Source organism: Bubalus kerabau, chromosome X (assembly GCF_029407905.1).
Source record: "Bubalus kerabau isolate K-KA32 ecotype Philippines breed swamp buffalo chromosome X, PCC_UOA_SB_1v2, whole genome shotgun sequence".
Taxonomy (NCBI): Eukaryota; Metazoa; Chordata; class Mammalia; order Artiodactyla; family Bovidae; genus Bubalus; species Bubalus kerabau.
The window spans coordinates 15,484,470-15,511,620 of NC_073647.1; the positions used below are offsets into that span (position 1 = coordinate 15,484,470).

The following is a 27,151-nucleotide window of genomic DNA, read 5'->3' on the forward strand; positions in this document are numbered from 1 at the left end:
TCAAGCTTTAGGGTTAACATAAAATTAGACACCTTTTTAAAAATGTCTTTTGATAATCAGCTGCAACCAAATGAGAAATAATATGGCCCTCAAGAAAATTTTTTTGCTATTCATTTCTGTCATAAAGAGAGAACACAGAAACAAGTGACAGTGATTATAAGCAAATTCTGAAAATACTACTCTGACTACATCTGAGTAATTAAATATCACCCTTGGCTAACTTGGATTTCCGTGAAATTTTGCCATGGCATATATCCCTTGCATACAAAATAATATATTTATATATTCTTTTGATGGAAATGTTGAGACAAAATGTGGATTATAGATGAGCCAAGTTGCTGGAGAGCATTCTGTTTAACAATCTTAAATAGTGATAGACCAAGCATATATTGGCCTGATGCAGAGATGCAGTAGGGTGCCAGGGACCTACCAGTGACCTGAGCATTGGAAGCCTTGAGTCCTGACTCTGCTATGAAGGAATTAAAATAGATTATCATTAAGATGTTTTCAAGTTACATAATTCTGATCATTAAGATGTTTTCAAGATATATGATTCTGTGTTCTAATATTAGACTCTAATATTAGAAAATACCTATAGTATTAAATATACATGAAAAGTCTGGATGATTTAGAATAATTGGTTAGGAATGAGTCAAGCCCTATATGAGCACTTATGAGCTCTGTAGAAGAAAACAAATTTCTTAACTCCTCTTAGTCATAATTTCCTCAGTTTTTAGAAAGGAACAAAAAGTTTCCTGAAAGAGTTTTCTGTAGTTCCAGTGAGATAGTGTATGTTAAACACCGAGTATAGACCCTGCCCCAAAAGAAGGATTAAAAAAAATTAAAAGAATTTTGTCATCTACCTTAATGCTTCTAATGTCTCAGTTATGTATCCCTATGTAAAATGGTTTTACCCACATAACTATTATACACACACATTACCACCTTAGGTGTTAAATATATATTTGATGAAACAGTCAGTAAGTATTGAAACAGTTATCTCTTTTCTGTCAACTCTTTCTAGCCAGATTTTGGCAATAGATTAACTGGCCCTTGAATGTCAGTGTGCTACTTATTGGCTGGCTATATAACTTTGGACAGGCTACATAACTTCTTGGCATTTCAGTTTTTCTCATATGAAATTATTAAATATAATCTACCTTACAGAATTTTCTTGTAGCTTAAAAGTGTAAATAAAACATCTAGTGTAATGCACAGTCATAAAAAGCATACAAGAAACCAGTTATTATCACCACTGGTCCCCAAATAAGAGAGCTAAACTATCTTCATATAAAAACAATAAGAAAATAAGACAGGGTCAGACATCAGTTAAAATCTCTGACATACAGTATGTTTAAAATTAAAAGATCTCTGAATCCTTACATTTAATTGAATGGAAAAAATTATGTGTAAATAGACTATTCATTTTGATATTTGGCAAATCTAATACAGTTATGTAAAGTTTAAAAATAAAATAAAATTAAAAAAAAAAAAATAGACTATATTAACACATTCCATTAGAAATTACACATTTTTAATTGCTATAAACACTGCATAAACCCCAAGACATCTATGTCATATTAAAAATAAAAGTTTAGGTTTTTAGTTAAACAAAATTATTTAATTTGATATTTAAAATAATAAGTTCTAGATGACAATGCTGATTATAAATGAGCAGGGAAAAACATGAATTAAAAGTTCAACCCTGCCAATAGACATCATTTGTAAATGCATTTAGGTGCCCTGATAAAAATCAACTTTCAGGGTGAAAAAGGAAATGAAAGCATTTTTACTTCATGTCAGCTCCATCAATGAAGGTCATCATTTTTTGTTCTAGTGCATTTAGCTAACAACAGAAAAGAAAGGGACTTCTCCAAATGTTATTTCAATGTATTCCTTGATTCCATTTAATTTGTGTCGCCTGTCCTTGTACCCTTAACAAAACTCCCTCCCCTTAGGACTTTTGAACTAGAAGTCATTTTGAAAACAGAACTGTTTTTTCTACAGTTTTAATGTGAGGAGAAAGTACTGTTGGCCATCTCTAGATTTTTCTCTCTTATGAGGAAGAAATAAAGTTTTTGTATATTGAATAAAGCTGTATATAGTGACTTAATGAAAAAGTTATTTTCTCATAAGGTAAGAATTAGAGAGTGAGTGGTCAGAAACAAATTGTAAAACAAAGTGAAGGGAAGCTGAAACTTGGCGTTAATATGGTATAACCTGGATCATGACATGACTTATTTCTCAAACCATAATGGGGAATTTAGATGATGAACTCTGAAAGAAGACTAGATAAGCCTATACTGATGTTGCTAATAAAACAATGCCGCCATAATGGTAAACTATATTAGTGATACTTTAGAGCACTTGTAATAACTTTAAAATTAATTAATATAATTTGCTTCTTTAGCATATTTGTAAGAAAAATCAACAAATTCTCTAGATAAAGATCATTTGTTAAAATTCAACATCCATGTTTGGCAAAAACTTTACAAAACAAAAATAATTTTTTAACAAGTAAAATATCCACAAAATCAATAGCAAACATAATATTTAAGGTTGAAGTATTAAAAATATAATTTGTGTAGGTATATGTTAATAGTTATTGCACACTGAATATATTCTACAGTTTACTGGCTACAATGTCTAGAAAAAGGTGTTTATTATCACCTTTTCTTTTCAACATTGCACTGAGGATTCTAATCAGTAATGGAAGTCAAAACAATGAAGTCATAAGGATTGGAAAGGAAAATGTGATCTATAGATAGACTATTCAAAATAATTTAAAGATAAATCATGGAACTAAGTACAAAGTTTCAGCAAGGTGGCTGGATATAAAAATATCCATACAAAACCAAGTTAGGTTTCTGTATACCAAAAACTAGCAGGAAAAAATATAACTTTTAATATATTTACACATATACCAAAATATAAATTATACTTACTAGAAATCTACCTTCATGAAAAAATTATAAAACTTTATTGAAGATCGGATCCAATCAGATCAGTCACTCAGTCGTGTCCGACTCTTTGCGACCCCATGAATCACAGCACGCTAGGCCTCCCTGTCCATCGCCAACTCCCGGAGTTTACTCAGACTCACATCCATCGAGTCAGTGATGCCATCCAGCCATCTCATCCTCTGTCGCCCCCTTCTCCTCTTGCCCCCAATCCCTCCCAGCATCAGAGTCTTTTCCAATGAGTCAGCTCTTCGCATGAGGTGGCCAAAGTACTGGAATTTCAGCTTTAGCATCATTCCTTCCAAAGAAATCCCAGGGCTGATCTCCTTCAGAATGGACTGGTTGGATCTCCTTGCAGCCCAAGGGACTCTCAAGAGGCTTTTCCAGCACCACAGTTCAAAAGCGTCAATTCTTCGGCGCCCAGCCTTCTTCACAGTCCAACTCTCACATCCATACATGACCACAGGAAAAACCATAGCCTTGACTAGATGAACCTTTGTTGGGAAAGTAATATCTCTGCTTTTGAATATGCTATCTAGGTTGGTCATAACTTTCCTTCCAAGGAGTAAGCGTCTTTTAATTTCATGGCTGCAGTCACCATCTGCAGTGATTTTGGAGCCCCAAAAAATAAAGTCTGACACTGTTTCCACTGTTTCCCCATCTGCTTCCCATGAAGTGATGGGACCGGATGCCATGATCTTCATTTTCTGAATGTTGAGCTTTAAGCCAACTTTTTCACTCTCCACTTTCACTTTCATCAAGAAGCTTTTAAGTTCCTCTTCACTTTCTGCCATAAGGGAGGTGTCATCTGCATATCTGAGGTTATTGATATTTCTCCTGGCAATCTTGATTCCAGCTTGTGTTTCTTTCAGCCCAGCGTTTCTCATGATGTACTCTGCATATAAGTTAAATAAACAGAGTGACAATACACAGCCTTGACGTACTCCTTTTCCCATTTGGAACCAGTCTGTTGTTCCATGTCCAGTTCTAACTTTTGCTTCCTGACCTGCATACAAATTTCTCAAGAGGCAGATCAGGTGGTCTGGTATTCCCATCTCTTTCAGAGACTAAAGAATATTTAAATTATGGTATTATAGACTAAATTATGTTTCCTCTCCAAATTACTGCGTGGAATCCCTAATCCCTAATGTGACTGTTTTTATACACAGGGACATTAAAAATAAATTAAGATTAAATGAGATCTTAGGGGTGAGACCAGGATACCATAGGACTGGCATCCTTGTAAGAAGAAGAAATCTCAAAAACCTATCTCTCTCACGTGTTCTCTCTCTCCCTCTGGATATCCACATAGCAAAAAGGTCTTGTGAAGACAAAGCAAGAAGATGGCTGCCTGCAACCCAGGAAGAAAGGCCTCACCAGAAAGCAGTCCTGATGGCACCTTGATCTGGGACTTCCAGCCTCCAGACTGTGAGAAAATAAGCAGCCAAGCCTGGTGGTATTTTGTCATGGCAGCCTGGGCAGACTAATACAGGTGAGATACAACATGTTTATGGATCAGAAGACTGAAAAGCATTAAGATACTAAATCTCCCCAGAATTATCTGTAGAGTTATTCTTTCCTTCAATGTTCAACTCAATTGTTTGTTGAGTCCCCTCTATGCACTAAGCATGCTTCCCAGGTGGCGCAGTGGTAAAGAATCTGCCAATGCAGGGGACACAGGAGCCACGGGATCTATCCCTGGGTCGGGAAGATTCCCTGGAGTAGAAAATGATAACCCACTCCATTATTATTGCCTAGAAAATTCCAGAGGAGACAGAGGACAGAGGAGCCTGGCTGGCTATACTGTCCATGAGGTCACAAAGAGTTGGACATGACTGAGCACGCATGCACTATGCACTAAGCACTATTTTAGGCACATAGAATAAAATAGTGAACAAAGAATCAAAATCCCTGCCTTGATGATGCTCTGTATTAGCTCCTGGAATGCAGAGCCAATTCGTTTAGGACACAGAGTCCAAATTTTGAAAACTTCTAAATTCAATGCAGTTCCAATAAAAAATACCCACAGGTTATTTTGGTATAACTTAATCTGATTTAAAATTTTGTATTCAAAGACAAATGTCCAAAAATAGCCACATAAAGAAGAAAAACATGATAGGAAGATTTGTCAATGCCAGTATCAAACAGTAATTTAAAACTATATCATATTAGTTTAAGTCAGTGGTGAACTTTGACAAACTGATGAACTGAACAGAATGGGGAATCCAGGGACAGAACCATATACAAATGGAGATTTAATGTATAATGAGTTGGCAAGATTAGATAGACTTTTCAATAATGTTATGACAATTGCTTGACCATGTGTTTTTTTTTTTTTTTAATTCAGACCTATGTTTAAACCATGCATTTTAAAAATTGATCTCAGGTAGATAAAAGCTTTAAATGTGAAAAAGCAACAGGATAAGTTTTATAAAACATATAGAAAAATGAGTTTGTTAACCCAGGTAAGAGAAAACATAGAAGGCACAAAACTTGTAAAATTTAAAAATGGAAAAAATAATTTTAATTTATCACACTAAAATGAGCAAATTCTATTCATCAGATGATACCACAAAGAGAAAAGACATGAGGTAAACTAGAGAGTATGTTGAAAAGACATTTATCTGGCAGAAAACCTGTATTCATATTATATAAAAACTCCTCACAGGAAACAAGAAAATGTACTTTACATTTTGACTAGATGATCCAAAAATTTATATAGGAATGACAAGGGCCAAAAATAACTAAAGCATTCTGGAAGAAGAGTTTAGTCAAAGGACTTATTTTACTCAGTGTGCAGACTTACTATTAAGCTGCAGTTAAGGTGCTTTGGATTTAATACAATGAAAGGTGGTATGGATTTGATGTTTGATAGACAAACAGATATCAGAAAGAGATTATATGGAAAAATAGAGATTGATTGATAAAGGCATCAAGAGGAAAGATAGCATCTTTAATAAATAATTCTGGCTCAATTGCATAGTTATATGAAAAAGAAATAAATCTTGGTCCCTACCTACACTATTCACAATAATCTATTTTAGGCAGTACATAGATAAAATTGTGAAAAGCAAAATATACATCTTTTAGAAGATGATAAAAACAAATATCTGTAGAAACTTTGGTGGGAAAAGATACTTTTAGGAAGAACACAGGAATTGCTAACCTACAGGAAAATGTATTTGAATCAAACTAAATCAAAATTTCATAAAAAAGCCATGTTCATGAAAAGTCACCAGTAAGAGAATGAGAAGATAAAATTGAAACTGAAGAAGGGTGACATTTGCAACACATATCACCCAAAAGGGGACTGTATCTAGTATATATAACGAGCACCCATAAATCGATAAGAAAAGGACAAACACCCTTACAAAAAAATGGACAAGAGACTTGAACAGGCACTTCCCAATAAAGGAAAATTGAATGGCAAACACACATCCTAAAAGATGTTCTATCTCAATAGAAAGTGGAAAGTGCAAATTAAAACTGGAAGATGTCATATCATATCCATCAAGCAGGCAAAAATGTCAAATTTAACATTATCCATGTTGCTGAGGATGTGAAATAAATCTATACATTTATACACTGCTGTTTGGAATATAAATTGCTACAGATATTTGGAAAATAATTTAATATTGCACAATAATTTTGAATGTGTGAATGAGCATTGGATTAAGCATTCCACTCCTAGGCATATACCCTAGAAAATGTCTTACCCCTGCCCACCAGGAGATACATATAAGAGCATTTGTATGAGCATTGTTTCTATGGGCAGAAAAAATAAACCAGAAACAGATCAAATGCCTGTCAACAGAAAAGGGTTAAATAAGTTGTGTTGTATTAATAAAATATACTGAGGCTACACAGTAACATGAATTATCTCACTGTCATAATGTTAAGCAAAAAAGAAATGATGTTTAAGAAATTAAGAAGTCACAGGAAAGTTCCTACAGTATAATTGCTTTATATAAGTTTCAAAAAACAAACAAAAAAAATCAGAGTTGTTTAAGGAAAAAGATAAAAATTTGTAAAGAAAAGTGGGGGACAGCACATATAGAATTCAGGATTCTGAGACTCTGAGTGGGCAAGAAAGGACATGAGTTGCTTCAATGTCACACAGGCGACATTGATATTAATGCAGGTTTTGTTGTTTTCTTTAAATTGAATGGTAGGAATATGGATGTTAACTGCATTCATTACTTTTCTTCATCTTAAATTCCATTCAATATTTAATGAAAACAAACAGAGCTATCAGTGATCCTTTTTATATAAACAAAAATGTATGTATATATCTAGATATTATACATATATAAATTTACCATTAAGTAAGTAAGTAAGTGAAAGTCACTCAGTCGTATCAGACTCTTTTCGACCCCATGGACTATATAGTCCATGGAATTCTCTAGGCCAGAATACTACAGTGGGTAGCCTTTCCCTTCTCCAGGGGATCTTCCCAACCCAGGGATTGAACCCAGGTCTCCCACATTGCAGGCAGATTCTTTTTACCAGCTGAGCCACATGAGAAGCCTATTACCATTAAGAGAGAAGCAAACATTCCATTTTTCATTATGTGCTGTTAAACCCAGAATTTAAAATTTTCTATATCTCTATATGCATTACTATTATTATTTTTATTCCATAACATGATTTGGTGGTCAAATTATACGCCACTAGATAATAAAGCTTGTTCTTTCTAAAGAAAGAAAGACAACCAACCAAATATGTGTTATTAAGAAGAAATAAAAAGTAGGAATCAAAAGAACCACATCTGCCTAAGGAGCAGAAAGTCTCTGAGTACTCCAGAAACCTCCACCATTTCTTATCATCAAGCCATAAAGTGCTCAAAGGTATACAGTGTATCATTAGTAGTCCTTTGACTCTCTTAGGTACTGTAGACTCTTCTATTACTTTGCACCAGAGCTGAATCTCAATACCTTCCTCTGAAACGTGATAGAAAGGCACAAGGGAGTAACAGTGAGTGGGACAAAGAACCCCAGTAGCAGCCCGCCTGAGTCTTCACCTTTTGAACGGGTCTTTAGCTACCCGAGTGAAAAATCATCAGCATGGAAGGGCAACCACTGACCTAGATGCTGTTGTCTATGAAAAGTTATTCAAGAGCTGTGCCTTCTGGCTCAGAACTGTCAAAGCCCTGCCAATGTGTGGCTAGTGGAGAGCATTTTGGAGGATAAGGGCAGAATATGATGCAAACAATCTTTTTAGCCAGATAGAAATGTGCCAAACAGTGAGAAGACAGCTTAGCTTGTTGTGTGTTACTTCCAGGATCCCCTGAGAGCCCAAAGCCCAGCCAGACTATTGGTCATGAGCTCTGTGAACTGCTGCTGAGAAACTGTCACAGAATTAAAAAGGAATATAAAGTCAGCTAATCTGACTAGTGCTAGGAGTAAGAAGGGGATTGGACGACTAAATGTTTTGGCTTCACAGGTCTCTTACTGGGCTTCTGACTTGAGCAGAAAAGGGGTTCACACACTTAGGTGGATATAACCAGAGTGAACAAACATCCACAGTTTATATTATCATTATCAAGAAGTAAAGTAGAATATTTACTACCACAAGAGTGGTGTGTTGTGTTACCACCATGTAGATGTGACCTTATTCTCTGAGCTCATATTCATACTCTTGGGTGATTCTTCTGGTTTCCTGTTCACTGGCCTAGGGTTACATTACTTTTTATTGTGCCTCAAAGTATCCTTGACAATATTTTAGTGTTGGTGGTGGTTATATTGAAGTAGTGTGCATGGCTTCTTTCTGAATAATATCTTGAACTCCTAGCCATAGTACAGAAGGCATTACTGCACTTCTGGTATTGGAAAGCATCATGGTAGACTGGAGCAAAGGGAAATGGGGATATCATATTGTTTGTTTTTTGCTGACTAAAAGTAACATTTCATGTTGATGGTAAAGTCAAATATTTAATCTTTAGTTGTTCATACTTAAAACTCTGTTACAAAAATAAAGCTATACTAGCCTTCTAAAATGTATGTTCTTCTAAAACCTAGGAATAACTCAATCTTACCCTTGGTAATACAGTTCCAACTCAATAGTGACTTTGAATTATAAATGCAAAAGGAGTGTCAGTTCAGTTCAGTCACTTAGTCCTGTCCGACTCTTTGCAACCCCATGAATTGCAGCAAGCCAGGACTCCCTGTCCATCACCAACTCCTAGAATTCACTCAGACTCATGTCCATCGAGTCAGTGATGCCATCCAGCCATCTCATCCTCTGTTATCCCCTTCTCCACCTGCCACCAATCCCTCCCAGCATCGGAGTCTTTTCCAATGAGTCAACTCTTCGCATGAGGGGGCCAAAGTACTGGAGTTTCAGCTTTAGCATCATTCCAACCAAAGAACACCCAGGAGTGATCTCCTTTAGACTGGACTGGTTGGATGTACTTGCAGTCCAAGGAACTCTCAAGAGTCTTCTCCAAAACCACAGGTTACAGTTCAAAAGCATCAATTCTTTGGTGCTCAGCTTTGTTTACAATCCAACTCTCACATCCATACATGACCACTGGAAAAACCACAGCCTTGACTAGACAGACCTTTGTTGGCAAAGTAATGTCTCTGCTTTTGAATTTGCTGTCAAGGTTGGTCATAACCTTCCTCCAAAGGAGTAAGTGTCTTTTAATTTTGTGGCTGCAGTCACCATCTGCAGTGATTTTGCAGCACAGAAAAATAAAGTCTGACACTGTTTCCACTGTTTCCCCATCTATTTCCCATGAAGTGATGGGACCAGATGCCATGATCTTAGTTTTCTGAATGTTGAGCTTTAAGCCAACTTTTTCACTCTCCTTTCACTTTCATCAAGATGCCCTTTAGTTCCTCTTCACTTTCTGCCATAAGGGTGGTGTCATCTGCATATCTGAGGTTATTGATATTTCTCCCAGCAATCTTGATTCCAGCTTGTGCTTCTTCTAGCCCAGCATTTCTCATGATGTACTCTGCATATAAGTTGAATAAGCAGGGTGACAATATACAGCCTTGACATATTCCTTTTCCTATTTGGAACCAGTCTGTTGTTCCATGTCCAGTTCTAACTGTTGCTTCCTGATCTGCATATAGGTTTCTCAAGAGGCAGGTCAGGTGGTCTGGTATTCCCATCTCTTTCAGAATTTTCCACAGTTTATTGTGATCCACCCAGTCAAAGGCTTTGGCATAGTCAATAAAGCAGAAACAGATGTTTTTCTAGAGATCTCTCGCTTTTTCAATGATTCAGCAGATGTTGGCAATTTGATCTCTGGTTGCTCTGCCTTTTCTAAAACCAGCTTGAACATCTGTAAGTTCACAGTTCATGTACTGCTGAAGCCCGGATTGCAGAATTTTCAGCATCACTTTACTAGCGTGTGAGATGAGTGCAATTGTGTGGTCATTTGAGCATTCTTTATCATTGCCTTTCTTTGGGATTGGAATGAAAACTGACCTTTTCCAGTCCTGTGACCACTCCTGAGTTTTCCAAATTTGCTGGCATATTGAATGCAGCACTTTCACAGCATCATCTTTCAGGATTTGAAATAGCTCAACTGGAATTCCATCACCTCCACTAGCTTTGTTCATAGTGATGCTTCCTAAGGCCCACTTGACTTCACATTCCAGGATGTCTGGCTCTAGGTGAGTGATCACACCATTGTGATTCTCTTGGTCATGAAGATCTTTTTTGTACAGTTCTTCTGTGTATTCTTGCCACCTCTTCTTAATATCTTCTGCTTCCGTTAGGTCCATACCATTTCTGTCCTTTATTGAGCCCATCTTTGCATGAAATGTTCCCTTGGTGTATCTAATTTTCTTGAAGAGATCTCTAGTCTTTCCCATTCTGTTGTTTTCCTCTATTTCTTTGCATTGATCACTGAAGAAGGCTTTCTTATCTCTCCTTGCTATTCTTTGGAACTCTGCATTCAGATGCTTATATCTTTCCTTTTCTCCTTTGCTTTTCACTTCTCTTCTTTTCACAGCTATTTGTAAGGCCTCCTCAGACAGCCATATTGCTTTTTTGCATTTCTTTTCCATGGGGATGGTTTTGATCCCTGTCCCTGTACAATGTCATGAACCTCCATCCATAGTTCATCAGGCACTCTATCTATCAGATCTAGTCCCTTAAATCTATTTCTCACTTCCACTGTATAATCATAAGGGTTTGATTTAGGTCATACCTGAATGGTCTAGTGGTTTTCCCTACTTTCTTCAATTTAAGCAAAAGGAGTGTAGTGGCTCTATTAATATTTCAATAAGGTGAGGAATTTCATGTTAGACACTGAGCAAAGGAAGTTAGTATGAAGTCCTGCAAAAAACAGTGAGTGGAAAGAAAGGAAGCATGGGTCTTAATCTATTGGCAGCAGAGTATTATCAGACAAGATCTGCCAATAGATTGCAAGGCCCATACAGTCGTCCCCAAAATTGTTAACATCTTTTAGCACAGGCTTTGTTCTTTTTTGTTTTGTTTTTCATTTTGGTTTTTTTCTTTTTCTTCTTTCTGTATAATGAGTTCCAGATTTGTGATAGAATTTCAAATGGAAATAGAATGAATTTTACACTGAATTATGTTGGCCTATAAAGCAGTAGATATTGGTATTATAGAACTGTAAATGATATCCTATACCAGAGTGTGCTGTCTGCAGATCTATGTTGAGAGAGTCTTAGCTGAAGTCTAAGCTCAACACAAAAGAGAGATAATAATAGATTAACAAAGTTCAAGGGGGCAAGAATGGCAGGAACGTTGGCTAATATACTACTCATTCGCAATTATCATATCATTCTTTTCCCACTGTGCATGGGCATTTTTTTTCCTTGCTGTCATTTTGGTTTAGCCTACCTGACAAAATACAAGTAAATGGTCTTTACAGTGGTAGAAGCAGAAACGACTATGATTTTGTTGGTGGCAAAAAGCAGTTAAGTAATAGTGGTTTGTCAGTTTAAAGAGTTTGTGACTGATAAATTGGATATATTTGTATTACATAGTTATGCAGTCTTGACTCTTTAGGCTCATTCTTTTTACTTTTGTTCCTTTAAATGATATTGTAAATATTTACAGAAATATCCATAGGAAAATAACAAAAAGTGAAATTAACAAGATATAGTTTGTGAGTTCTGTATAAATGACAACGGGCAATATTGAAAATAAAATACCACTCTTCTCTCCTTTTCCCTCCCTCCCACCCCACCACTGCATATATTTTAATTTTAAAATATCAGACTCTTCTTAAATTGATATTCTCATTTTCACATTTCTCTACATGATTTCATAATGTCATATTAAAAACCACTTTAAAAACAGCTAAGAAAATAACAGTCAACCATGGAACTGCAGAATGGAAATTAGCACTGAAGTTAGAAAACCTGGTGTAAATGTGATTTTCTAATTTACCAGCTGAGTAACTTTGGGAAGGTCGCATAACTTCTTTAATAACAAATTTCTGTAAAGTTGTAAAGTCGTGATGAAGATAAATATGATAATGTGATATAGTCTGTGAAACATCTCAGATAGTTCCTGATACATACTAGGTACTTGAATGGTTTTTAATTTAAATAAAGTGCCTTTTTTTCCTCAGAAATGCTTCTGCATAAAATAGTTGTTTATAGTTGATAAATTTCCCAGCACTCACTGTAAGTCAAATGGTCAGAAATCAACTGATAGGAATAAGAAATATGTATCATTTTCAAATTTCTGACTTAATATACTTAATAAAATAATAAATAAAATAAATAGAATAAAGTAATATCCACAAAAATTCAAACTGAGAAACCCATGACTCAAACAGAAGTTGGAGAACGAAATGGCAAGCCACTCCAGTACTCTTGCCTGGAAAATCCCATGGATGGAGGAGCCTGGTAGGCTATAGTCCATGGGAGTGACTTCACTTTCACTTTTCACTTTCATGCATTGGAGAAGGAAATGGCAACCCACTCCAGTATTCTTGCCTGGAGAATCCCAGGGACAGAGGAGCCTGGTGGGCTGCCGTCTATGGGGTTGCATAGAGTCAGACATGACTGAGCGACCTAGCAGCAGCAGCAGCAGCAAACACAAGTAGAATATTTATTTATTCTCTACTCTGTGTTTTCTGAGTTCCAGAAAAACATCTGCTTTATTGACTATGCCAAAGACTTTGACTGTGTGGATTACAACAAACGCTGGAAAATTCTTCAAGAGATTGGAATACCAGACCACCTGACTTGCCTCCTGAGAAATCTGTATGCAGGTCAGGAAGCAACAGTTAGAACTGGACATGGAACAACAGACTGGTTCCAAATCAGGAAAGGAGTATGTCAAGGCTATATATTGTCACCCTGTTTATTTAATTTATATACAGAATACATCATGAGAAATGCCGGGCTGGATGAAGCATAAGCTGGAATCAAGATTGCCGGGAGAAATACCAATAACCTTAGATATGCAGATGACACCACCCTTATGGCAGAAAGATAAGAACAACTAAAGAACTTATTGATGAAAGTGAGAGAGGAGAGTGAAAAAGTTGGCTTAAAACTCAACATTCAGAAAACGAAGATCATGGCATCTGGTCCCATCATTTCATGGCAAATAGATGGGGAAGCAATGGAAACTGACAGACTTTATTTTTTTGGGCTCCAAAATCACTAAATTAAAAGATGCTTGCTCCTTGGAAGAAAGTTTATGACCAACCTAGATAGCATATTAAAAAGCAGAGACATTACTTTGCCAACAAGGATCTGTCTAGTCAAAGTTATGTTTTTTCCAGTTGTCGTATATGGATGTGAGAGTTGGACTATAAAGAAAGCTGAGCACCGAAGAATTAATGCTTTTGAACTGTGGTGTTGGAGAAGACTCTTGAGAGTCTCTTGGACTTCAAGGAGATCCAACCAGTCCATCCTAAAGGAAATCAGTCCTGAATATTCATTGGAATGACTGATGCTGAAGCTGAAACTCCAATACTTTGGCCACCTGATGCAAAGGACGACTCACTGGAAAAGACCCTGATGCTGGGAAAGATTGAAGACAGGAGGAAAAGGGGACAACAGAGGATGAGATGGTTGGATGGCATCACCGACTCAATGGACATGAGTTTGAATAAATTCCAGGAGTTGGTGATGGACAGGGAAGCCTGCCATGCTGCAGTATATTGGTTTGCAAAGAGTCAGACATGACTGAGCAACTGAACTGAGGTGAAACTCTTATAAAAACTACTTATTGACTTGGTGGTTTTAGTTCTGTTATTTCTGTATTTTTTACATCTGGTAGAAACACTTTAGCTTGATATGGCTTATTTAATCATAAATACTTGAAGCACAAACTAAAATCATGTATGAAAATGACATCAGCAAAATGGCAGAACAGGCAGCTCCATGCTCTTACTCCCTCACAGAAACATCAACACATGGCAGAAACTGTCAGAACGAACATTTTCAATACTCTGGAAAACAAAGTTTTATAGTTGCCAAGAAAGCACTGAATTTCTTAAATAGGCAATTTGAAAATGGTATGAAAGTTTTGTGGCATTTTTACCTGCCCTTGCCCAACCCCCAACCTTATATACTGGCAGTTTTAAAGCAGTTCCAGCCTGTGTCCCACTGTGGGAGTAGCCTTGTCCCTAGTTCTAGATGGCGCAGATCAGATATTATTTGCACATTATTTTGTGCATCTGTTCTAATATGTCCAAGGGCTTCCTGAAGGAATGATGTGAGGCACTCTTTTCTATTTCAGCAAATTGGGAACACAAGTTGGAAAAGTTGGCAGAAATTGCTGAAAAGTGCTGCAAGGTGAACTCATAAGTGAATGATGTCTGAGACAAAAGATAACTGGTCCAAATATACAGTAGACACACACGAGGCCCAGTAAAACCTGGTAAAGATTCTTTGAGAAATTAGGAAAATCAAAACCAGTTGTATATATGAGAGGATTTCACAAGCCACATACATGTCAAGGGCAGAGTGTGTACTCAAAAATAGCACAATAGACCCTTAGCTTTCACCTCAGACTGATTCCTATACTTGGTGAAAGACTGGCTGACTGTTGAGGGAATCCCTCAGCAAGAGAAATCTGCCAACACTGGGAGAGGCGCTTACCTTTATATTTTGTTTTTGTTTCTTTTTCTTTAAGATGTTGGGATTCAAGAAAAATTCTGTCAAAAAGCATTAGTTGAACTTGAGCTAAAAGAATAGAGACTTCAGTTATCACATGTGACAACGAATATAGGCTTTGCAAAAAGAGTTTGGAAAAGTAGCTAAATAAATAGACTGCTAAAGCCTGTAGCAACAACAGCAACAAAAACAAACCCTGGAGAATGGAGAGAATATGATTTCCATGGCACATTAAAATATTTAAATGTCTACTTTTTGACAAAAAATCACAAGGCAGACAAAGAACAGGAACATTTGGCCCATTGAAAGTAACAAAATAGTTTCATCCACCTCATTAGAACTGATTCAAATGTATTCTTTTTAATGACTGAGTAATACTCCATTGTGTATATGTACCATAGCTTTCTTATCCATTCATCTGCTGATGGACATCTAGGTTGCTTCCATGTCCTGGCTATTATAAACAGTGCTGCGATGAACAAGAAAAACACCAATACAGTATACTAACGCATATATATGGAATTTAGAAAGATGGTAACAATAACCCTGTGTACGAGACAGCAAAAGAGACACTGATGTATAGAACAGTCTTATGGACTCTGTGGGAGAGGGAGAGGGTGGGAAGATTTGGGAGAATGGCATTGAAACATGTAAAATATCATGTATGAAACGAGTTGCCAGTCCAGGTTCGATGCACAATACTGGATGCTTAGGGCTGGTGCACTGGGACGACCCAGAGGGATGGAATGGGGAGGGAGGAGGGAGGAGGGTTCAGGATGGGGAACACATGTATACCTGTGGTGGATTCATTTTGATATTTGGCAAAACTAATACAATTATGTAAAGTTTAAAAATAAAATAAAATTTAAAAAAAAAGAAAGTAACAAAATAAATTGACAAAAATCATCTCTTAGGCATATCAGACTTGCCATTAAAAGATTTTAAAATAACTGTCTTAAATATGCTCAAAGACCTAAAGTAAAACATGGTCCCCCCAAAATAAATGAAAGCAAATTGATGTATGACCAAAATGAGAATATCAAAACAGAGAATTTATTTTTTTAAATAAAAAAATTGTGGAGATGAAAAGTAGAGACAGTAACTGAAATTAAAGCTTCAGTGGAGGGGACTTCCCTGGTGGTCCAGTGGTTAAGAGTCTGCCTGCCAATGGAGGTGAAACAGGTTCGATCCCTGATCCCAAAAAATCCCACATGCCACAGGGCAACTAAACCCTCATGCCACAACTACTGAGCCCACGTGCCTAGAGCCCATGCTCTGCAACGAGAAGCCACTGCAGTAAGAAGCCCATAACTAGAGAGTAGCCCTTACTTGATGCAATTAGAGATAGCTTACATGAAGCAAAGAAGACCCAGTACAGCCATAAAATAAACAAAAATTTTTAATTTTTCAATGGAGGAATTCAAAGCATATTTAAGCATACAGGAGAAAAATAACATGATATTGAAGATGGGACAATTGGAATTATTGAGTTTGAGGAAAATAAAGAATGAAGAAAAGTAAGTAGAACTTAAATAAAATAAAGTAAAATGAAGCAAGTAAGGTAAATGAATGACAATAAATATAACCTGTGGAACAGCAACATACATGTCAAATGGATGCACAGCATATACATCATGGAAGTCCCCAAAGGAGATATATTTCCACATCTTCCTATTTTATAGAAGTATATACATATTTCAAGGTTAAAATAGGAAATCCTACTGTATGCTACAACTTAGATGAACCTTGAGGACATTAAGTGAAACAAGCCAGTAACAGAAGGTTGAATATGACTTGATTAGAATTAAATCAAGTATATAAATTATACAAAGTCATAGAAGTAGACTGTAGAATGGTGGTTGTCAAGGGGCTAGGACAGGAAACAGAAGTTTCTGTTCAATGGTTATAGACTTTCAGTCATACAAGATGAGGAAGTTCCAGAGATATGTAGTAAACCAATGCACATATAGTTAATAATATTGTACACTTAAAACTTTGTTGATTTTTTAAAATATGTTTTAATTGAAGTATAGTTGATTGACAATGTTCTGTTACTTTCTGCTTATATGTTTTCTTTTTAATTAACCACAAAAAATAGCAAGTGTTGGTGAAAAAGATGAGAAATTGAAACCCTTGTATATTTCTGGTAGGAATATAAAATGGTATAGCAGCTGTATAAGACAATATGGAAGTTCCTCAAATAGCTGTTCATAGAATTACCCTGTGACTCTGTAATACTCCTTTCATTACCCAAAGCAGTGAAAGCAGAGTCTCAAAGAGATACTTGTACATCAGTGACACAGCATTATTCACAACAGCAAAAAGTTAGAAACAACCTATGTCCATCAACAGATGAATGGGTAAAATATGGCTACAAAGATACAATAGGATATTATTTAGCCATAAAAAAACAATGAAACTTTGATACATGCCACAACATTGATAAATTTTGAAGACATGCTAACTGAAATTAGCTGGACACAAAAAGACAAATATCTTATGAATCCACCTATATGCAGTATCTCACATAGACACATTCACACAGATAGAAAGTAGATTAGAGGTAACTAGGGCCTGGTGCAGGGTAGAATAGAGATTTAGGGTTTAATTGCTATATGGTTTCTGTTTGGGATGATGAAAAATTTTTGAAATAGTGATGATAGCACAACATTGTGAATGTAATTAATGCTACTGAATTGCACACTGAAAATGGTTAAAATGGCAAATTTTGTTATATTCTTTCTTAGTTCAACTGTTAATATGATATATAAAACAACAGAATTATACAACTTAGTGGGTATATTGCTTGAAAAATGAAAGTGAAAGGGAAGTCATTCAGTCGTGTCCAACTCTTTGCGACCCCATGGACTATAGCCTACCAGTCTCCTCTGTCCATGGCATTTTCCAGGCAAGAGTACTGGAGTGGGTTTCCATTTCTTTCTCCAGGGGATCTTCCTGACCCAGGGATTGAACCCGGGTCTCCCACATTACAGGCAGATGCTTTACTGTCTGAGCCACCACAGCTAGCCACATATTGCTTAGTATGTGAATTATATCTTGAAAAAGCTGATACGAGATTTTACAGGCTCTTTAACGGCAGAAAGTGAAGAGGAACTAAAGAGCCTCTTGATGAAGGTGAAATCAGAGAGTGAAAAAGCTAGCTTAAAGCTCACCATTCAAAAAACGAAGATCATGGCATCGGGTCCCATCACTTCATGGCAAATCGATGGGAAAAATGTGGAAACAGTGTCAGATTTCATTTTGGGCTCTAAAAGCAATGCTGACAGTGGCTGCAGCCACAAAATTAAAAGACACTTGCTCTTTGAAAGAATAGCTGTGACAAACCTAGATAGTGTATCAAAAAGCAGAGATATCACTTTGCTGACAAAGATCCTTATAGTCAAAGCTATGGTTTTTCCTGTAGTCATGTATGGATATGAGACTTGGACCATAAAGAATGCTGAGCACTAAAGAATTGATGCTTTCTAACTGTGGTGCTGGAGAAGACTCTTAAAATTCCCTTGGACAGCAAGGAGATCAAACTAGTCAATCCTAAAGGAAATCAACCCTGAATATTCACTGGAAGGACTGGTGCTGAAGCTGAAGCTCTCATACTTTGGCCACCTTATGCAAAGAGCCGATTGATTGGAAAAGATCCTGATGCTGAAAAAGATTGATTGCAGGAGGAGAAAGGGGCTACAGAGGATGAGGTGGTTGGATGGCATCACTGACTTGATGGACATGAATTTGAGCAGATTCCAGGATATAGTGAAGGACAGGGAAGCCTGGTGTGCTGCAGTTCATGGGGTTGCAAAGAGTCAGACATGATTTTGCAAATGAACAACAAGAATAACAAAATGTCCTTATTATTAACTAAGTATGTTTGTTAGTATATGTGTGTAATGGTAGCAGTGCTGGGGATGTAGGGTTAAAATCTCTACATAAACAGCATGCATGTATGTCTAATTATAGAGAGGTAAATCATCATATGAGTTTCCCTGGTGGCTCGGCCATAAAGAATTCTCCTGCCAAACAGGAGATGTGGGTTTGATCCCTGGGTCATGAAGATCCCCTGGAGGAGGAAATGGCAACCCACTCCAGTATTCTTGCCTGGGAAATATAATGAATAACAGACTCTGGTGAGCTATGTAGTCCATAGGGTCACAAAGAGTTAGACATGACTTAGTGACTAAACAACAAACCATCATATACTTTTAAGCTATCTTAAAAATCATTCTTAGTAAGTATGCCTTTATTTTATGAATAAAAAAGAACTTGTAAGATATTCTTCCACATAAAAACTGCCTCCTTATTTGTTGTATTTGTAAAGGTCTTAATGAATACCACTAGCAATAATTTCTATACATCACATATTGTTGTAGTTAAACAATTTCCTCTTCAAAAAATTCATGAAATCTCACCTTGTAAGATTGGAATGATCTTAAGCATCATCCAATTGAACTTTGACTTAGCGCAGAAAGAGCTGAATTTATGTCAACATTAACTTTTGTCTGATCCTTTCTATCTCAAATTTATTTAAAGCAATTTTCAAAATGCAAAATTTAAAGCTATCAAATAGCACACTCTACTATGTTTCTGTAGGGTGTAGCAAAACCGGCTAGGGATATCCCCTAGGATTTTTTTTTTTTTTTTTTTGTGTTTTTTTTTTTTATTTTTTTTTTATTTTTTTATTTTTAAACTTTACATAACTGTATTAGATTTGCCAAATATCAAAATGAATCCGCCACAGGTACACATGTGTTCCCCATCCCGAACCCTCCTCCCTCCCCCCTCCCCATTCCATCCCTCTGGGTCGTCCCAGTGCACCAGCCCCAAGCATCCAGCATCGTGCATCAAACCTGGACTGGCAACTCATTTCATACATGATATTTTACATGTTTCAATGCCATTCTCCCAAATCTTCCCACCCTCTCCCTCTCCCACAGAGTCCATAAGACTGTTCTATACATCGGTGTCTCTTTTGCTGTCTCGTACACAGGGTTATTGTTACCATCTTTCTAAATTCCATATATATGCGTTAGTATACTGTATTGGTGCTTTTCTTTCTGGCTTACTTCACTCTGTATAATAGGCTCCAGTTTCATCCACCTCATTAGAACTGATTCAAATGTATTCTTTTTAATGGCTGAGTAATACTCCATTGTGTATATGTACCACTGCTTTCTTATCCATTCATCTGCTGATGGACATCTAGGTTGCTTCCATGTCCTGGCTATTATAAACAGTGCTGCGATGAACATTGGGGTACTCGTGTCTCTTTCCCTTCTGGTTTTCTCAGTGTGTATGCCCAGCAGTGGGATTGCTGGATCATAAGGCATGTCTATTTCCAGTTTTTTAAGGAATCTCCACACTGTTCTCCATAGTGGCTGTACTAGTTTGCATTCCCACCAACAGTGTAAGAGGGTTCCCTTTTCTCCACACCCTCTCCAGCATTTATTGCTTGTAGACTTTTGGATCGCAGCCATTCTGACTGGTGTGAAATGGTACCTCATAGTGGTTTTGATTTGCATTTCTCTGATAATGAGTGATGTTGAGCATCTTTTCATGTGTTTGTTAGCCATCTGTATGTCTTCTTTGGAGAAATGTCTATTTAGTTCTTTGGCCCATTTTTTGATTGGGTCATTTATTTTTCTGGAGTTGAGCTGTAGGAGTTGCTTGTATATTTTTGAGATTAGTTGTTTGTCAGTTGCTTCATTTGCTATTATCTTCTCCCATTCTGAAGGCTGTCTTTTCACCTTGCTAATAGTTTCCTTTGATGTGCAGAAGCTTTTAAGGTTAATTAGGTCCCATTTGTTTATTTTTGCTTTTATTTCCAATATTCTGGGAGGTGGGTCATAGAGGATCCTGCTGTGATGTATGTCAGAGAGTGTTTTGCCTATGTTCTCCTCTAGGAGTTTTATAGTTTCTGGTCTTACATTGAGATCTTTAATCCATTTTGAGTTTATTTTTGTGTATGGTGTTAGAAAGTGTTCTAGTTTCATTCTTTTACAAGTGGTTGACCAGAGTTCCCAGCACCACTTGTTAAAGAGATTGTCTTTAATCCATTGTATATTCTTGCCTCCTTTGTCGAAGATAAGGTGTCCATATGTGCGTGGATTTATCTCTGGGCTTTCTATTTTAATTTTGGTTTGAGCTGTACAATACTGAGAGCAGTAATTAGTTGAGATCTACTCAGTCTTCATTTGGAGAAGGCAATGGCACCCCACTCCCGTACTTTTGCCTGGAAAAATCCCATGGACAGAGGAACCTGGTAGGCTGCAGTCCATGGGGTCACAAAGAGTCAGACACGACTGAGCGACTTCACTTTCACTTTTCACTTTCCACTTTCATGCATTAGAGAAGGAAATGGCAACCCACTCCAGTGTTCTTGCCTGGAGAATCCCAGGGACAGGGGAGCCTGGTGGGCTGCCGTCTGTGGGGTCACACAGAGTTGGACATGACTGAAGTGACTTAGCAGCAGCAGCAGCAGTCTTCATTTCTTTCCATGAAAATACCTGCAAGGGAATTTTATTTTAAGCTTTATAAATACAGTGCCTTATTCATTTAGGATAAACGAGTGAATGAAATTGTGATTCTATATACCTGCAAACCAAGTACTATTTGGTAAGCTCAATGAGAGCAGGGACTCTAATTGCTTAAAGTTTAGATACTTAAGTCTTTAAATAAAATTTATTGCAAAGCAAATTTACTTCCTGAAATATTTCTGCTGTCAGTTAATTATTACTTATTTTATTTGCATGCTACTATTGTTTTCTAGCCTTCTACTCTGATGGTTCTCTGTATGTTCACTGCATTGTGACAATGAAGTGAAGAGTGTGTGCAGGAGTGTGCATCAGATTGTGTGTGTTGTGTTTAAGGTGGATGTTGTTATCTATTAGGTGATTAGATGGGAAGATAATATAAATTTATTTAAATTCAAAAAGAATTTATAGATCAGAGTCATGGATATCATTGATAAGAACATTTCATATTTTTATTAATAGTTTTATATCTCCTATCACAGAGGCCCCTGTTAATGAAAATGTGTTCAATGGACCAGTAGCATCATCATCTTCTGAAACTCATTAAAACTGCAGAATCTTGGGTGCCTGTCCACACCTGCTGAATCACAATCTGCATTTAATGAGATCCTAAGGTAATTCATATGCCCATGAAAGTATCAAAAAGTATTGATTTAAGCATATAGACTTTTACTAATTCATTTTTTTGAACAAACAACCTAACACTGAATGTTTTAAAGAAACACCTTATTTATTTCCTTAGGATTTTGTGGATAGTTAATTTCAGCTTAGTACATACAGCTGGGATTTTTTTGTCTGTTCTGTAAACTATATTTTCTTAAATATTTGTAGTTAGCTAGAGGTTGATATCCTCATTCACGTGTCTAGCAGTTGTCTGCCTGTCACCAGGTGTGATAAAGGAAGCTTGCCATGTATTCATTATCAACCAGGTTCTTTCACATGGTGATAGTTGCAGTGTTCTCTAGAGCACTGGGAACAGCAGTTTCCAAGCCTTGGCTTGTGTTATATCTGCTAATGTCCTGTTAATCAAATCAAGCCATGTGACCAAACTCAGATAAGTGCCAGCTCTTAATGAGAGGAGCTATAAAAGTCTCATTGTAGAGAAGGATAGTGGTGACAGGGATGCAAAGAATCTGTGATCATTTTGTCATCTACTACAAGTACAAAATACCCAAACCCTTCTATTTTCTAATGAACATAAAAATAATCCACTAATGCTTTATTCTCTACCATGTAAGTAGACATAATTCAAGAAACTGAGGCAAGTGGACTAAGGCTACACTTATTCATTCATTCACTGATTAAAATCTTCATAGCCTCTTCCTTCTCATAGGTAAAGTAAAAGTAGCAAATCTCAGGTGGTATAATAATCACATATTGTTCATTGACAGAGTCAATTTATAGATTAGAGATTGACTGATCTAGTAAACATATATATGGTAGATACGCAGGCTACATCTCTGATATAGTATCTCATATTAGATAGTAATTGAAGTTACTTGTAATAATATATAGATGTAGTCTATATCCATGTGTGCATCTGTATTTGCAATTTGTAAGAATCTAAGGATACTCAAACAAAAATCTGAGGAAGTCATAAATTGTGATGGTACATTTCCCCAGGGAAGACTAAAGACTGCTCAAGATCTAAAGATAGAGAATTTTTTAAAAATTTATCCAATTTCCATTTACAATTATTACAAAACATTGACTACATTCCCTGTATTGTACAATATATCCTTCAGCCTATCTTATACCCAGTAGTTTGTACCTCACACTCTGCACACCTCTATACTGCCTCTTCTCCCTGCTCCCTACTGGTAACCACTAGTTTATTCTCTATATTTGTGTCTGCTTTTTTGGTTATATTCACTCAGTTCAATTCAGTCGCTCAGTTGTGTCTGACTCTGCAACTCCATGGACTGCAGCATGCCAGGCCTCCTTGTCAATTACCAAAGCCCAATGTTTACTCAAACTCATGTCCATTGAGTCGGTGATGCCATCCAACCATCTCATCCTCTGTCATCCCCTTCTCCTCCTGCCTTCAATCTTTCCCAGCATCAGGGTCTTTTCAAATGAGCCAGTTCTTCACATCAGGTGGCCACAAGTATTGGAGTTTCAGCTTCAGCATCAATCCTTCCAATGGAATATTCAGGGTTGATTTCCTTTAAGATGGACTGGTTGGATCTCCTTGCTGTCCAAGGGACTCTCAAGAGTCTTCTCCATTCACTAGCTTGTTGTATTTTTTAGATTCTACATATTAGTGATATCATACATTATTTGTCTTTTTACTTCTTTATCTATAGATTAAAAAACTAACATTACTAACATCTGAAAGTACAGTAAAACCTTTAGTTAACCATGATGAAATAAATTTTAATTCCTTATTGTAATTATGCTATTCTGGCAATATTTCTGACTAAAAGGCAAATATTAAAATATATGCACATGCTCATACTTAATACAAATAACTAGCATAGTATCTGGCACACTTAAGTATTCAATAATTGTTATTGAATGAACACATACCTTATATTTTAATAGATTTTCATATAGGTTTTTATATATGTGTCTAAATTGAAATTTATAATAAACATACAAGCTAGATGCAAGTGTATTTTTTCAAATTAAACAAAAGCATACCAGAGAGGTCTGAGAGTCTAAATACACTCAGTTCAGCCTCTTGTACCATCTCTTCAAATAATACAGGCATTTAGTTTATTGAGACAGAGAAACCATAAGTCCTCCAATCATCAAGAATGTCAAAATATGTTGTCTATATGATTTGGCAAATGCACCAAAACGTGCAGACATATTGAAATAGTCTTCACCAAAAGTTTTTGGAGTTAAGATTATTTTCCTAAGAAATATTGAATAGCCAGAATATTCTTAATAGATGAACATTTTGGCTAATAGGAGTTTAATTGTAGTTTACTGAAATTCTCTCTTACTCAACATTATGCCAGAATGATAATCTCACTTATTAAAATACTCAAAAGAGTTGACCATATAGGTCAAAAGTGGGTTCTAAATTCATGTGATTTTCACTTTTCAACTAGCTTTTTTGTTAATCATCATAAAGTAATGTTTTCCTCCTCACTTCTGCTAACCTGACATAAGGAACTTTTCTTGATGATGAAAGGTTGTTGCTGAACCACGAAAGATGCCAGGATTCTTAGCCTCCAGAGAAGAATTCAATCCAGGGCCAGAAACGAGGCTTGATCACTCAGAGCTTTTGTGTAATAAAGTTTTATTAAAGTATAAAAGAGATAGAGAAAGCTTCTGACATAGACATCTGAAGGGGGCAGAAAGAGTACCCCCCTGCTAGTCTTTTGCTGAATATTACATAGCCACTAGCAGTCTGCTAATTAAAGAAAGGAAATGTCTCAAACCTCAGACAATGGCACCAGATGAGTCATCTGTGCCATAAAAAGATTGACGTGAATCTTGAAGAAAGGCAGATTTCCATACAAATATATAGTTTCATTAACAAAGATCAGGAGAACAATGTATGAGTATAACATACTGGTTTGTCAAGTAGGTTCTGAGCCTTTAGTCTTGACTTGAAGATAGAGTCTAGGGTAAATGCATAGTACATTAACATAGTTAAAGACAAACACTTCTATAAGAAAAATGCATTGGTTAGCTCAAGGTTTGAGAAAAGTTAAGTTCAGGTGGAACCTGGTGTCATTACGGCAACACAAAATTTTAAGAGAAGCCTCTTTTTTATATTTGTATAGAGAAGGGGAAAAAATATAACACTAGTTTGCTTCCTCCTACCGCTTGAGAGAGATAAAGATGTCTGACGTTTGCAGCCTATTTCCTGCATTTGGAGACATGGCCTTCCTGCCTGTTACCCTCTCAATAAGTCATCATCATAGTTGCTAGTCATTATTTATCCATGCTATATAATAAAATAATGAGAAAGATTAGAGTGAACAATATGTTGCCATAACTTAATGCATTTAGTTTGTGAAATGGGAAAATTGTTTATGAGTAATATTCACACCTCTAGATTTTTACATGTTTTAAAACAAATCTTAAAAAATAATATACAGGTATCATATTAAAAATAATTCACATCTCCCTTGTTTCTTTCTGTTTTGAAGGACCCAATACTTATGGTAAAAGACCAGATCTATGAGAGGATACACAGTAAATAGTACGTATCTAAGGAGTGATATCAATAACCTCAGATATGCAGATGATACCACCCTTATGGCAGAAAGTGTAGAGGAACTAAAAAGCCTCTTGATGATGAAGAAGGAATTAATAGGGCCTGGACTCCATCTTAGGCCTGTTCATGCTGATCATGCTCAGCCACCTTTCCAATGGACTCTGAATTCTGTGTTTAGTGCCTATGAGAACAACAACAGAAGGATAAGACCCCCTCCAGACAGGGGAACCTTGAAGATCATATCTAGGTTGCTCATCCCCTAAGAGAAAACATACACTAATCACCCCTTCCTCCAGACAGGCCATAAATTTTTCTGAATCTATTGGAGTGTAACCTCAGGTTTATTGATTATTGGCTAATTGTTTGACTGTTTGAGCACATGAGTACATAGCACGTGAATCATGGGGTTATTGGGATTGTATTTTCCTTGGTTTATGTAAGTCTCAAGGAATTTGGACTGGTGGGTTCAGACATGTAAAAATGGGGTATAAAAGATTTTCGCAAATGCTGGTCAGGGTCCTTGGCTAAGAGGAGACTCTGCCTTGGGCCCGCCAGTGTAATAAACTGCACTCCACTATCTGTATTGTCGTTCTGAGTGAGTTTGTTTCCCAGAACACATGGCTACAACAGTGAAAGTGAAAGAGGAGAGTGAAAAAGTTGGCTTAAAGCTCAACATTCAGAAAACTAAGATCATGGCATCTGGTCCCATCACTTCATGGGAAATAGATGGGGAAACAGTGGAAACAGTGTCAGACTTTATTTTGGGGGGCTCCAAAATCACTGCAGATGGTGACTGCAGCCATGAAATTAAAAGATGCTTACTCCTTGGAAGGAAAGTTATGACCAACCTAGATAGCATATTGAAAAGCAGAGACATTACTTTGCCAACAAAGGTCCGTCTAGTCAAGGCTATGGTTTTTCCAGTGGTCATGTATGGATGTGAGAGTTGGACTGTGAAGAAGGCTGAGTGCCAAAGAATTGATGCTTTTGAACTGTGGTGTTGGAGAAGACTCTTGAGAGTCCCTTGGACTGCAAGGAGATCCAACCACTCCATTCTGAAGGAGATCCACCCTGGGATTTCTTTGGAAGGAATGATGCTAAAGCTGAAACTCCAGTACTTTGGCCACCTCATGCGAAGAGTTGACTCATTGGAAAAGACTCTGATGCTGAGAGGGATTGGTGGCAGGAGGAGAAGGGGACGACAGAGGATGAGATGGTTGGATGGCATCACTGACTCGATGGACATGAGTCTGAGTGAACTCCAGGAGTTGTTGATGGACAGGGAGGCCTGGCGTGCTGTGATTCATGGGGTCGCAAAGAGTCGGACAGGACTGAGCGACTGAACTGAACTGAACTGAAGACATTTGGAAAAGTACAAAAATCCCCAATTTACAACTCATTGTAACT

At 36.8% G+C, this 27,151-nt stretch overlaps 1 long non-coding RNA gene across 1 annotated transcript; it reads left to right on the plus strand.

The window, feature by feature from the left end:
- The first annotated feature begins 4,296 nt into the window (after positions 1-4,296).
- Positions 4,297-26,263, plus strand: LOC129639343 (uncharacterized). Its single transcript, XR_008708348.1, has 3 exons — positions 4,297-4,452; positions 22,050-22,181; positions 25,677-26,263. It is a non-coding gene; the product is annotated as an uncharacterized LOC129639343 (long non-coding RNA).
- The last annotated feature ends 888 nt before the right edge of the window (positions 26,264-27,151 follow it).